The sequence below is a fragment of the Gymnogyps californianus genome, chromosome 13 (assembly GCF_018139145.2).
Source record: "Gymnogyps californianus isolate 813 chromosome 13, ASM1813914v2, whole genome shotgun sequence".
Taxonomy (NCBI): Eukaryota; Metazoa; Chordata; class Aves; order Accipitriformes; family Cathartidae; genus Gymnogyps; species Gymnogyps californianus.
The window spans coordinates 1875682-1891639 of NC_059483.1; positions in this window are offsets into that span (position 1 = coordinate 1875682).

Sequence of the window (15958 nt, forward strand, 5' to 3'; positions counted from 1 at the left end):
CTCCAGCATTTTATGCACTCATTTTCAATCATCAAAAAATAAATTTTAGTCATCTTCTTACAAGTGCCATTACTCGTTAGCTTTTATGATCGCAGTCTCAAAGAGTCTATTTTTGGTGACTTCTCAATTCTTTCTGTTCTTCTTCTTCCTAAGGCTAAACTGTAAATCTGCATTCTGCAGAGTGTACCAGTTAAATATTTCCTCTAAACACAAATGTTTTCTGCTTCATGGGAATTATCTGAAACCTCAAAGCCAGTTCTCCCACCGACAGTTATATGCAAGTGCAAAAATATTCATACAGACAGTGTTCAAATGGTAAACCCTGTAAGAAATCTGTAGTGGATCAACACTGATTAATCTGGAGACCCTTACACAGACCTACGTTTAACATAAAATTTTGAACCTAATTTGACCAGATTTATACACATTAACAGAATATGGTGATCTGACCAACTGATTAGCCATTAAATCACAAGCATGCAGTATGAAAAGTCTTAAAGGCTTAGACTCCCACGGGAGGACCACAGAGATGCCAGTACACTGTGCTTGAAATGCTAATTGCTTGGAGGTAACGTTCCACCTGTCAACCAGTACGCCAGCAACATTACAGGCTTCTAATGGTTTTAATTAAAGGTCTTACATTTAGCCGCCTCAGTTTAGACATAAAATTAAAGTTATACTGACTGACATTCACATCAATAAAGTGTTTTACAGGCTCTGACTTTTCTGCTCCTTTTTTGTAACCCAGTATGTTGCTTTCACATACAGCCACACAGTCCTCTATAGCCTTCGCCAATAAATCTTCATTATTGAGACACTTTTATTAAACTACATGCACCTTCCAAGGAGAAAAAAAAGCCTTATTGCCACTGAAAGAAAGGATGGCTGGCAGAGCATGATTTACAGTAATTAGCAAGATTAAGAACCACAATTAACTGCAATTAGACAACAGAATATTAAAGGAGAAAAATTACCATGCAGTGTCTCAGTAAATAAATACATGGACGATGCAGCTTCTTGCAGATGAAGCAGAGCAGAGCTGGTCAGCCTGAGTCACAGGCCAAAATGCTTCTTCATGCCAAAGAAAGCGTATGTCATGCAGGAGCATAATCCGAGTACCATACACCTTTGCAAATGCAAGATTCACAAATTTCCACTTCTTCAAGGAGTGAGTTTATAGCACTTAAAGCTCATGGAACGACTGGGTAGCAAGTTTGCAAATAAAGAGAGAAATGCAAGATGTTACAAAATGTTAGAGCTTTCCAGTATCCCAAACAGCTCTGACTTCTTTGCTTCTGGAAAGTGAGTAAAGCGGCACTGTTCATTAAAAGCACTAAAAAAAGTGTATTTCTTCCTGTGCTGTCTCTGTTCACTCCCGTGCCATACCCTGCCTCCCTTCACTTCTCCAGCCCAAGGATCAGCTAGATCTGGCTTCAGCTCCAGGACTGTTTCCCACTGTTGTCATTAACAGCAAACGAGTACATGTTTTCTCCCTCCTCCTTCCCAGCCAATATAGTTTCTACCCATCGGTGGCTTTGAGACAGAGGGAACTGAGGTGCTCTGCACCCAGGCACAAGCGCAGGAAGAGGTGATGCTTTTCTGGCATCCATCTGCATTTTTTAATAGCTCCTCATAAGGATATTCTCTGAGGTCCAAAATACCCCCTGGAGAAGGAGTGGGGTGAGCAGCAGAACGTTCTGCAACCACAGAGTTGACTATGTCATTTGGCAGGGGCTTGTTTCCTTCTTTCAAGCAGCAGCTGTCACCAAAATGGTCCTTGAATACCCGGCTGAGTACCCATAGCCAGAGAAGTAGTGAGAGAGTTGTGAAAGCAACATAAAAACTTCTTCTTGGGATCCACAAGCAGATTTTGTCCAACCTGCATCAGTTCCATTTAGGAGGGGCAGTAACTGCTCTGTCTATAAAAAAAACCACAAAATCTCCAGAGGGAAAACCCTCCACGGTCCTCATGTGGAAACAACTGGCAGTGTCGACAAAAGCCACATCCACACCGCAGCTCCTTTTATTCCCCCGGCACAGCGGCTCCTTCCCCGGGGCACAGCTTGAACAACCCCTCGGCGCATCCTCGGAGGCTGCCGCTCACCTGGAGGTGCCTGACAGGGCACTCGGCCGTGCGGCATCCAGCAAGCTTGCCCACAAAAGGGCAAGAAACTTCTGAGCTTTGCACAGCTTGTCAGCTTGATTTTGCCAACAGGACAAAAAGTTTGTTGGAGCGGGTTGGTTTTTTTTTTTTTTTTTTCCAGTTTGACAAATATTAGAAGATATTTTCTGAAACAGATCCTTGCAGTCAGCAGATCTGATGTAAAATCAGTGAGCCACATCAATGGCATCAGTCTGTGCTACAAATAAAGCCAGCGGCGAAGCTGTGTTGCTCAGATTTAAGAGCTACTCAAAGGCTGTTACCAGTTTGTGAAATATTCCTTATTCACTTGTTCGCAAGAGTCTGTCCAAATCCAGCACATCTGTCTTCTGACAAATTAGGAAATCAAAAAAGAAAAAAAAAAGGTACTCTACTTTTTCTTGTAACTCTCTATAGTCTAAATCATAACTGCTCATCATCAGTCTCACATTAGAATATTTACCAGACCCTATCCTATAGGCAACTGTGCTGTTACAGACTTCCTTATATATATATTACTGCAGAGGACCATACGAAATGCAACAAGTCTTTCCCACCGCAGCACAAGCCCTGTAATCAACAGGCTAGTAGCAGGAATCAGCAGAAGTTGTATTTTCCTCAAAGCCAGTTAGAATATTATTCTCCAAACCAAAATAATCCAATTCAAACTTCTTTATCTGAGAATTTTAACTTGCCTTGGTTACATTTGTGTAGGTACCTAGCTACCTGGGAGCCTTCTTGTAATTGAGACTGAAACAAGCAGTACCTTGAAGAGCTGTAACAGATACGTTTATTGTACAATATTAAACAAAAATAGAAGTTTTACACATCTAACCTCTCCAACGTTATAATTATGATTAGTGCTAAGAACTCTATTATATCTGAATTTCCATAGAATATTCAATATGGAAACAGTGAATTCAAGAGGAAGAGACAGGGATTAGAAGAAGAGCTTTAGGTAGGTAAGGTAGGGTAAGGAAAAAGGACAAGACAGCCCTCACGCTGCACGAAGGTTATTAACTGAATCCTTGAAGTATCAGCCTTATAACAGATTGTTTTTAACTCCTTGTTGATTTTTATTCGGTACCAACCTGCATACGCTAATTCAATTAGCTAATAGAAGTCAGGAGGGTTCATTCCCTGGGGAGCATCAGGTACCACTGGAAGGAACTACCTGGTGCCGAGTCACAGAATGACTCAATTTTACCACTGTGTGTGGAGACATAGAAACAGGGCTGTAGTTAAATGAAAGATGGTGCTCTTTGGAGGCAACAACAAGAATTCCTGTTAAATATCAGGAACTCATCAGTTAGAAGTAAAAGAAGAGGAAACCAAGTATGCTTTACATAGAATGGGAATTTGCAATTTAAAAAGTTAAATCCTCTTATGCATCATTTTTCCAATAGACAGAAACACAAAGAACTCAATTTTCAATATCATGTATAATTTTGTACATCTTTGCTCAAGAAAGATGAATTACAATGTATACAAGTATTGCAAAGAACTGCGTAGATGATCAAGAAGCAGGAACAGAAGATGAGATTAAAACAAAATTTCTTATTTAACCTAGACAATTAGCTAGATTTTGTGCCAGTAAATAAATAAGGAAGAGAGAAGAAACAGTTATGCTGTAAGACAAAGTTAGAAAAAAGAAAAAAGTAAGCTGGCTGAAAACCAAGGTTGAAAAATCAAGGTTTCTAACAATCAGAAAAATTAAGCTCTGGAATAAACTTCCAGCTTTCCAGAGGAGGAAGGAACTGAACCAGTTATGTGATTAGGCTCTGTCACTTTATGAAAGAAGGTGCGATGCTGATGCCTGCGAAAACCACTTGATTACCCAAGAGAGCACACACAGGCCCTTGGTCACCACCAGCGATGGCTGCTTCATTCTTGCATTTTTGCTGTCTTCGTATGCAGAGTATCTACAAACTGGATGCTGCGTCACCAGAGTTGCAGGCTTTTCACATCTCCCCTTAAATTACTCGTTTGCTCACAGAGTTTGACGCAAACACATACACACAGACACATCGCAACCCAGACAGATGAAAAGCCAAAATCAGAAAATGACCTACTCATTAAATAGGCTTTGATAAAATGTGTAATAGCTGAGAAAAACCATAGCCCTTAAAAAGGCAAGAACACCTTGTTACCAAGTATCAGATAAACACGACCCAAAGAGGTACACAACTGACTATGGCACAATGGCAATGCTGGAGGCACCAGCTTCTGCACGCTACCCAACAGCCGTTCCTAGTTTTCAGGTATTTGGAGGGTTGAATGTTAGAAGTTACATTACAAAATGCCTGCTGAAAAGCAGCTTTGCTTCTAACTCAGCTGATTTAATTGTATATCAAAGCGAATTTTGAGGAACCGTGGAATATGATTTCTTGCGTTCAATCCAATGCACCCAACCAGTCCCACAGTCCTGGATGGACCGGGCTGACATCCAGGTCCACACCTCAGCACGTGCCTGCAAGTAGCAGTTGATCTTATACGGATATTGAATAAACAGGACTGAAAACAAACTTTCAGAGGGAGGTACTGCAGGATTTAATGTTGAGCACCTCTAAGTAGGGATGAGAACAAGCCCAGTATGGAGACAAACCTTTGTGCTGCAAAATCTGTTGTCCCTTTTGGACTTTACTAAAGCCAAACTTCAAGAAAGAGAAACTTGAGACCAGTCATCTGCCAATACATTGATATAATTAACTGTGCCTCCACTAACTTCAGCAGAAGTCTTCCGTGTCTGAGGAGAGGCAAGAATCCCATACTGATCACTCAGTTAATTACTGTACTCACTGATGAATGACTAGTGGTAAAAGCATTCACTTCTGGAGTCTCATTTCTTCCCCAAATTTTTCAGATTCAAGTCATTATTGTGCATGAAATACGAATTCACAAAAACATTTTAAAAAACCCAACAAGGTACTTTCTTATTTACAAGAGAGGACTAGAAAATAATCGTACCATAACCATATACCAAAGGGGGGGGCGGGGGGGGAATTCTGGAGTTACGCACCAAGCACAACACCAGAATTTCTTGATATTGCCTATATTGTTCCTTTAGAGAAAAATTATTGTCGCAGGAGCCATTTCAAGTCTGATGATAGATAAAGGTTCTCACCAACTATTTCCCTTAATCATACTGAATCTAGCATTCTAAAACAGATATACAATCACCTAAAAAAGGCTGTTTTCTCAAAGCAAGCAGGCTGTGCTCCAAGACCAGCACCTTTCTTCTACTGCAAACCACCACACGCTCACTGAGAAGCCCCTGCAGCTTTTTCTGGCCAAAGACACCAAGGCTGGAAGCAAGTGCGAGAAGTTCAGCTACCGTACAAGGGGGCTGCCCCTTCCAAGCTGGCTGAAATCAGGATGAGAAGTTTGCAGCTCACTAACCAAGGTCAGAAGGCAGAGCGGATAAAAGCACAGACAGAAGACAGGTAACAGTCGTACCCAGTACACAGTGGGTTGCAATTTAGCAATCTGCTTTTATTCCTGCTATACCAGCCCCTCAACAGTGGGTACTGCACTCCTCAGGATACAGAAACCAATCTTTCTACAGTGAGTTAATTAAAAAAAAAGTCACTGTGAGGGGATTCAGTCTCAGCTGGAGCATACAGCTAAAACTTTCTATAAAGACATCAGAGAACTTCCCATCTCTTGTATTAGGACAGAAAAGCAGAACAACACAACTCTCTAAAGATAGAAAATACAGATCTACTAGAGTAAAATATTTTAAAAATATAGAAATAAATCTACCTTTTTCAGATCTTCCTTCCACTCACATTTCCAGCTACTTCCTGCAGTCCCAGAAAGTCTCTCTTCATGACCTCGGCGCGTTGGTCAGAACCCTCCTCACTGCACAGAAACCCCAAGCTCCAGGCAAGCATCACAGGGCTGCCCCACACCCTCCTCCCAGCTGAGCAGACTCCACAGCCCCACCTCCCCAGACCCACAGCACCCTGATTTGGTAGCCAAACAGAGAAACACCTGCAGAATAAATAGCGAGAAAGCAATAAAACCAGTAAGCATTGTGTCACAGAGATGTACAGTCTTACAGAGCAAGGGCATGGCTCATGACATGCAACAGAACTGGGGTCACGTCAGGTGGGTTGCATATACTCCTGGCATTCAAAAATATAAATAAATATTCAAAAATATAAATGAATATTCAAAAATATAAATAAATATTCAAAAATATATATCTGTGCAGAATAATTTCATACAGGGAGCCATACTGAAGCTTGCAGACTATAGATATGCAAATATGACCCCAGGATAAAATGTTGCTGGAGCTTTCCAGTCCTTAACACAAGAAAGCCAGAGAAGCTTCCCAAAGCACAGCAGCGTGAATGTGCAGGAGGCGAGATGTGTGCCCTTCAGCTCTGTGTGCTCTCACCCCTGCGTGGCACTCCAAGCTGTGAACGCTCAGCAGAAGTCACAAGCTAAAAGCTTTTCAGTTCTATAATCATGTGTAGGGAAATAGCTGTACCACTACTTTTCAAGAGCAAGCAAAGGTATTGATTGGTGTCAAGACTGTCTAGTTTCAGGCTAGATAAAGTAAACGGATGCAAACCAGAAATTTGTATGGCTTCATATCGAGTCGAGCTGGGCATAAACTCAGATAGTTTTCTGAACGGGACATGTAAGGAAAAACCACAGAATTCATCTTTATCTTTCTGTGCTTCATATTATATTTGCTTTACTGGCTTCCCCTCCTTTACTGCTTCAATGGCAGTATTCCATGTTTTAATTACTGTTAAAATTTCTGGTTTGCTTCGACTTACTTTATCAAAGCCCACCAACAAAACCCCTCTCTGCACAACATCAGAAAATGTCTTGGGTTCGCTGGGTTATTTTGTTATTACAGGGACGGAAATTAATGGTGTTTTAGGATGCTCCTGCAAATATGCTTTATAGCTATCATGGGTTTAACATTAAACTTTGACAAGTCTTATTTCCAAGCGCTCTGAAATGCTGTGATGGTAAATGAGACTGAATTCCCAGGCGGTCCTGGCTAATCTGTGTCGCTCCCAGAGATCTTCTCAAGTGACACCTTGAAAAATGATGATGATCTGCTACAACCTGGCTTAATTAATTGAACTGTTCATCCTCTCTCCTCCCCCATATTAACACACCTGATGTGCAGAATCAGAAATCTGAATAATTACAGTAGCGAAAGCAGGGACACAGACGCAGAGTGTAGGAAAACACAAAAGAACAATTTTTATTAAAAATAAATCAGTCACCCACAGGCAAGAACTCTGGATAAAATTTAACATGCAAACCACCAGGTTTTGCTGTTTCTAATAAAAAAGATTTAAATAGAAAATGTCTATAAAATAGAGAAGGGACATTTCTGCCACCTTTTTGAAGACGTTTCCCCTACTCCTTGTTCAGGACGCAGACTTTGTTAGGGACATGTTTATTTGTAAACAGGGACTTCATTGTAACTTGTGCTATCAATAGCCTTGAGAGCAGAGGCCATGACACGTCCCTCACAGAGCACTACACCTGTGCTTCTCCTTGTGTCGTTAAGAGAGAGGAAAGATACGTTTTTCAAAATAATTTTTAGAACTAGCGAGTCTGAATATTACTACAGAGATTAAGCTTTTAATCTTTTCTTCTTTAATTTGATATAAACAAAATTTATTTCAAAGGAAATTAGAAGACACAATGTCATTATCCCCAGGACTTCTCCTCATAAATTCTCACAGACAAATTCACAGATAGCTTTATATTTTAAATAGTGTAATAGTTTAGATATTATGTCTCCTAGAAAGCTTATTTCAGATAAATAAGCAAATAATGATAATAAACCTCCTATCTTTTCCGGTGTTGCCAGCACGGTGGGATGTGCAGAGCCCCGTCCTTCGCTGGAGGAGCCACTGCCGCTCGCCCCAGCCGAGGGCTGCTGAAGCGAGCTCTCCCCGGCCGGCACAGCCCGGGCAGCCTGCCTCCTGCGGTACAGTCAATTTTACCTTCTGCGTCCCCTCAGCACCTGGCCAAAATAATTGAAACTCAGAAGGATGCTTCATTACGTTCGTAGTTCATGGTGGAGGCTTTCTTTGTGCCCAATTAGTGGTTGTTTGAGCCAGTTTTGGAGCTGAGGATTAAGAAATAAAAGGATAGATTTTGTATGCAACAGATGATTCAGTCCCATTCAGTGTAATCCAGAGCTGTTAACGATAAGAATCTGAACATGCCCACACTCTTCCCTGTGATAGGAAACTTGTGTTAATCATCTGACTTTTAGTCTTTCCATTAGCTCTAAGTCGTTATTTCCTGCTTGCTGGTAATAACATTATTTGATTGGACAAGCAATGCAGCTCACATTTTTAAATTAATGTGTTTCATAATGTAGTATGTATGTATATTTGCATAATGAAGTGAATGGAAAGAGAGTAATTTTATCCCAATAATAAGCTTTAGAATTTACAGTAGTAAATTCATTTCCAATGATGTTGGAGGAGAGTGGAATTTGGACTGGCATTTTTTATTTTGCAAGGTTAATCTGTGCAAAATCAGGTAGCTGATTATGGGTTCAGGCATACACTGCAATCATTTTTCCGTGAATTCTGAAAAGACAGTCTATCTCCTTCTCCTCAAGCTAAAACAGAACACCACAAGAGTGGGGGCTCAAAGAGACGACGGGATGTAGTGGGGTCACCCCACTGAAACCCTTCTTTTGGAACGTTTGTGAGGTAGGGAGAAAGTGTCTTGTTTTCTTGTGTCTTTAAGATTGCATTTCACCATCTACTACAAAGGCAGAGCAATAGTATATTTTTCTTATGAATCTGAGTTTTCCAGATGCCTGGAATAAATTAAAAGTCTCTTTCAAAGAAATATCCTACATTTTGTAAATTAAAGCCATGTAACAGTCACAATCAGCATTTTAAATATTTGTCTACAAGTGTGAGAGCTGCTGACTGAAGACTACAATTTCCTATGGTAACAAGCAGTTTGACTTGTCTTAACACAACCCTCTAATAACAACTAAAGACAAGCAAAACCTATCCTTCCCGTTTGCTGTTCAGACCCTTCAAAGGAATTGATTTTTTAAATTTAGCTTTAACTGAAACGGTTAGGCTGCAATCCTTAATTGGGGCTGTTCTCAACAACAAGGAGCGAAGGCCCCGTCAGTAACGAGAGCCGAGCAGCTCGGCTGGTGCCCGCTGCCCGGCAGCTGCCTGCCGTCGCTGCGGCAGCCCGGGTACCCCGCAGCATCGCTGGCTGGTGCTCGAGTGCAAACCGCGCCGTGCTCTTGTCCGCTCTCAGATGTTAGATATTTTAAACTGAAGCTTCACAAATTAAAGAGAGACAGAGACTTACCCCACGACGCTACTGCAAATCGTTGACAATTCTGCAATATTTAGCTATGGAAAAAGAAAAGTAATTTTTAGTACTGAAAATATTTTGGCGAGGAGCGCAGCGGGTGCAGCCGGCAGCGCGCAGGAGGGCTGACCCACGAGGCCAGACACCCCAGGCTTTCCGGGGGTCCTTAGCAATTCCCGGGGGGTTACACAGGGGAGGCATTCCTGCAGCAAAGGGAGCGAACCTACACATGTTCTAGTAACACGCATGTTCTAGTAACTCACATGTGTATCTACCCCACTATATTAGGATTATAGAACTCATTAATCTTTAAAACGTCTTCATATTCATTTCCCTTTCTGTTGCACCCGTGTGCTGATGAGAATTTTTAAAAAATCTGAATTAGGTTAAAAGCTGAAAAAAGCTGCAGTCGCCCCAGATGAGCTGAGGTAGCCAAACACGTGCACATTCCCAACGTGTTGCAATACAACACGGAGAGCTGCTCCAGAGGGAGCACAGAGAACGCTTCAAAGACGGTTTTACTTGGCCTGTGTGATCCGATGCACACTCTGCATCATACAAGGAGGATCAAAGGCTCAAGCCCTTGAAAGCTGCTTGCGTACTTACTTGTTAAATCCGCAATCAATAGGAATCAAAACACTCTCAAAGGTCTGGGTCCTAGTGACCCGGCCACGTTCAGTGCAGAGCGTATGGAGGAAAGATGACGTCTCCTAAACGCAAAATTCCTAAATCCATTGGGCCTTGTTTGTCCCCGTCATAAATATAAGCATTGATTTTTCACATGGGATTTTATGCAAGTGAAACGCAGCTATGGGACCTAACGCACACACAGATTTACTTTGCATAAGCAAAGACTGACCTAAACGACACCAAGGCCTCGATACGGAGCTCCATCGATATTTTTTGCGGAGGCACTTTTCTCCCCAGACAGGCTGAATCTGGATTTGGCATTATGCTAAGAAACGTAACTTTTGGGAAAAGTTCAAGCAGAGATCTCATTACTGCCTCGGGATGCAGGACTTTATGATCCTCACGATGGTTTTCAGTTTATAAAGTCCAAATTAACGTTCCAGTATGTAAAAGCCTGAAATTGTAACCTGAAAGAGCTTTGAGTCATTGGAAGCATCCCGCTTTTAATTAAACACCTTTTTCTACAGCTGGGCATGCTGTAGTCACAGTTTAGCTTGTTAATTATGTTGTGCAAGGACCACTACGCTGTACTCCTAGTGAATGATTTATTAACTCCAGCAACATAAAATCTTCTCTATAGTGCTGGCACACCAAAGACAAAAGAGGTAATTACTGCGCCCAAAGCACTTTAACTTCATTTCTACTCTGTACACTGTGAGCACCATCGCACTGCCCTAAATCACAGCGTTGTTATTTAGTCCTCAGCAACCTTTTCGTTGCGAGATGTTCAGCATCATCCTTCGCTTACAGCTACTTTGGGGCAGAATCCGGTGTAACAGATTATGTCTGCAAAGGGGATATGCCATACATTAACAAAAGTGCTATTACAGAAGAATTCATTGCCGTGTAAGGCTCAAACAGCAGTTCTCATGACTCTTCCTGTGCTTGTAGGACATGAGTTACAGTATAAAGTCTGCTTAAGAACTTCATTCAATTCTGTATACAATTAATTTAGCAATGCTCCTAACGTTCACGTCATTTTTTTTACTCTTTTCAGCTCTGGAACATCTTGATATGCCTGAAGTGAATATGAAGTAATACCTTCTAGATAACCTGCATTTATTTAAATTTCTGTGTCTCAGTTTCCCGAGATGTTTCATTTTATCGTCAGGCACCTTTCCCAAACGAATAGATGAAACATTAACACGCTGGGGAACAAAAGACCCAACAGCAGGATCTGTTCAGAAAAATATCTGACTTGTGATTGCCTATGAAAGTAACTCTTGTTTGTGCCGGGGTGTGCATACATGACTTGCTTGGAGTCTGCATCTCTTCAAAACTGATATGAAAAGACAAAGTCAAAGACCTAAAAGGAAAAGGAAAGTTGTAATTTTAAGGTGAAGCATAAACATTGTCAGAAGCATTAGAGCTAGTGTAATTTGGCTGCCTCCTTAAAGGCTGCTTCTGTAGCAGACGTAAATCAGAGGAAATCACAGCGTGAGAGGCTTTGGCACGACAAGGGGATCCTTTCCCCGCTTCAGGAGCTTAAAAACGGAGCCTAAAAGTCTCGCTTGAATGAGCATGATAGTTGGCGCAGCAACTTCCCTAGTTATTTATTATTTATATTACCTTACACAGGTTAACCCCCTTGTGTTAGGCACGTACAAATATAGAGCTGAAAAAACGGCCCCTGCGCTTACAATTACATCACGTAAGGCAGAGGGAAATGATTGAGAGCAAATCGCATCGCGGCTGACAAGGCTGAGCTTACCACAAACAGCCCCCTTGACTTCTTCCTTCAGGAGACAGAGAGTTTCTCAGACACAATTTCTCAGTGTCTTGAGGCTGTCCCCTAAGATTAAATATTGACTCAATATCATCTGGGTTTCTCAGGGGCAAAAAATGAATATGCATTTTCCTAAGCGTAGGTAGTTTTAAATACCAGGGTAATTTTCATGGTCTGCAGACAGGCCGAATGAACATTCAACAGCTAATACATTGTTTATACAAGCAGCGCATGCATTAAGGTACACTATTTACCATCACCTCGGCCGACCCTCTTTGTTTATTCATCAATAGTAGTTATTTGGGAGAGTTTCAATCTGGCACAGTTCTGCCCTGGACTCAGCAGGTTACCTTCCCCTAATGTCGAACATGCTGTAGTGAAGTTAATTAGACATAAGTAGCATTTTTTTTTTCCCTAGAGAACGTAATTTTTTGCTTGGCGAGCTGTGTACATCATTCTAGATGCAATAAACATCCAGAGAGGTGTTGAAATCTGGTAGAATGAAGGAAATAGGTGTAAAACAGAGGGAAAATGAGAGCAAGTTTCATGAGATTAAAAGATAGGCTGATTCCAAGAAGATAGAGAGTGCCTTCTTTTGCCAAATGGGGCTATATTAACAACTAAAGCATGACAGCACCATAAGGTATGTATTTTATTCAGATTAACCAGAATGAGAATCTATCCTGTTATGTTTATCAAATGCTGGAAATACATCACAACATAGCATTAGCCTCCCATTTTGTCTTTCTTCTCTCTGAAGAATTAACAGAAAGGTATTAATTTTATACCTGGTGTTTTTAAGTAGGTTTAGGTGACCCGCTCAAGCTAACTGCTGTGCAGTAGTTGACCAAAGGCAAACTGAACCACAAATGCAGAAAACAGAAGTAAAAGAGCATTTGGAACATACTGAACTTTGGGGAAAAAAAGTCTATGACAGCTCTTTAAATATTGTAGAACCATGTCACTTCGTATCAGCCGATAATCTGATTCATATGCTTCACATTAATAAAGGACTTAATGGCTGTATACTGCTCTGAAAATTCATATCTGTTCTTCCATTGTGTTTTACTGGCTATTAATTTATTTTCCAATATGAACCCAGTCATATGAAGCTATATTACAATGTTACTTGGGAGTAGCAAATTGGTTCTATTAATCTTATTTACTATAGCTATTTTGAATTTGACATCGTAAGAACTGTATTGTATTAGAATAGGTCACCTTGACCTAATCAATACTAATCAGGCTTTTTGAGAACAGAATGGCTTGCTGTACTCTTACTAAAGTCTTACTCTTTTCACTTGTGCGTGTCTTTGCTCTCTTTTGCTTTTCAGTAGGATAAGAATCTGAAAAAAAGCAGGTAATCTGTACCTATATTTGTATGTTAAATTCAAACACAACTAATGCAAAGCAAAAGAAAATAAAGGGCTGCATTGGCAAAGGCAGCTCAATAATTAGCTTATAGCTAACAGATGATATTAAACATTGTATTAATGAGAAGCACAACTTCTGCTACCTTGATGTTGCATTTATCAATCAAAGCTGTCCATATAATTACATTTTTCCTCCTCACCAAACTCCAATCTGTTTGCTTCCCCTTTTATTATTTCTCATTGGCATTAAATTAGGACTGAACAAAACCTCAAGGTGATGGGCTACCGATATTATTCAGTGGATGCAATAGAAAGCAAAAGTACTTAAGGAGTACGTCCTGTCCTATGAGATCTTGTAGCCAGTATTTACTGTTCAAGGCCTTTGTCCTTTTATCCACTCAGAAAATAAAATTCCCCAGTGCCCTTCCAAAATTTTGCTCTATAACTTTCTTTCATTTAAGCGGTTTTAATGTCTGTACACCTCTGCAGATACTGCCCACTTAATTATGCTGCGTTTAGAATGACAGATCCCTGGCATCCTGACAAAGGATTATTAATAATGCTCTCCAGGAAAGCAGAACCAATGGAAAACAATTAAAAACAAAAAATCTGGCAGATTCCCTTCTCTCCTCTTCCCCTCTTCCCAGCAAGGGAATCAGTAACCCTTTTTTACAAAATACGGTTGCATAATCATTCACTCAGGGCTAGGAGCAGGACTTGCTAACCAGAGACTGCTGGCACGTGAGTAACTTGCAGACCTCCTCAGCACCATCTCTGCTGCGGTATTTACACTTCCAGGGAATGCAGGGTTTGAAATCCAGGCAGGTACCCGTTCCCAAGGGGCTCCTGGGCAATGAAAGCAGTAAGTGTGACCGTAAGGATCACAGAGGCATTTGCAGCACTTGATATACCCTCGAACCCCTTACAGTGTGTTGCCAGCCGCTCGTTGTGCTGTATCAAGGGTATCTTGATAGTCCATGAACGGTGAATCTCGTACAATACCACGTAAATGCGCAGAGACCAGAATTCCCATCCCTTCCCTAACAGCACCTCAGTGCTGACGCAGAGGAGGATTTTGCTGCGTAGACCCTCACAGCTGATCCAGTGTGGAGCCTAGCCAATATAGCAGGAATAAGACATCACTTCCTTTTGCTTTTATTATTATTTTTGCTCACGTCAGCAAGAATTATGTTTATTAATAGTAGAAATCAAGGAACCAATGCAGGAAAGTGTTCCCAATATGTTTACGACAACCAAACCACTCGCCATTCACCCAACAAACCCACATGGCAAGCTGGCAGTTTTCTGGCTGTAGGAACTTCCTAATTATTTTCAGTTTGTAGGCAGGAGAGACTAATTTGAGGAATATTCATTGTGAAATCAAGTTCTACCTGTTTAAAGCTTGGGTTTTATTTTTTTAAGGGCCCACAGATTGCATAGGATTAGCTGAGGAGTAATTAATACAGCTTAGAATAGGGAGGGACTTTAAAATTAGTTTTATCTGCCAATATGGAACAAACTGCTTCGTTGTTCCTTACGCACTGTAAAATGTCCATCAAATCTTTGACCTCCACTAAGGCTATGAAAAACCACACCGATTGGCCAAATGCCTGTACCCTGCTACACCGTAATCACACCCTTCTTCCAGCCACGGGAAAGGAGAAATGGCCCCGACACTGCGGGTGCTGGGTACTTACTCCAGGCACAGCACGTAGGGTTTGGCATCCCCAAACACAGGTATCCAGCCAGATATCTCCAGCTGAGTCAGTCAAATTATACATGGGAGTGATGCAAGTTATGCAACGAGCCTTTAATAGCAATACTTCTTTACTGTCAAGGAAAATGTATTGCTTGAGTTACCGATCCTAACTTTGGATTTGGGGGTTGCCGTCTCCCCCACCATGATCTAAGATCGTCATATAAAAAAGAAGTCATACTTCGTTTTTGTTGCTTGCTGGCAGACACGTCTAGAAGTGTTTTACTTGGAAGTACTCGAGAACATATTGGAAAACCAGAAAACATAAGGAAAAGTCTGCTCTTGCCAACAGATTTTCCTGTTCCATCTCACTGGAGAGCGACGGCTATAAATGGCTGCAGACACCCTTCGGCATCGATGCGATAGATGAATGAATGGCCTTCGGGTTTTGTATAGGACAGAGTGCCAAAGTACCTCTTTACTGTGATATTCACAAATAAACAGGCTCTCTGCTCTGAATCTTTAGCATCCGTATTAAAAATAAAAAACAATTATTCATTTTTGATGGATTTCTTAAAAATAATAAAAAAAAGAAACTCTTTCAGCTGCGTAAAGCTGAAACCAACTTCAACCTTCAACTCCCTGCCCCCTTGGACTATAGCAATTTAACATAAGTATTGTAAAAGAAGAATTAGCCCTCATCGCTCAGCTTCTGCAAGTTTTATTCCAAATCACAATATACATTGGCGATGTTCTTGCCACATTAATGTTGTGGTACATCGATGCCTCCCACTCCCTGATAAAGTGTTTCCTTAGCTGATGCACTGGCTTGGTGCGAGAGAAGCAATATGTTTAATAAGGACATCTGAGGCAGGGATTTATTTTTTCTCCCATTTCTGTACTGAGGCTTGAGGCACCGCTATTTGCTAATTCCAAGATGAGTATTTGAACTACTCCTCGCACCCTTTTTTTACTGTGTTACGCAGCTCAAGTCT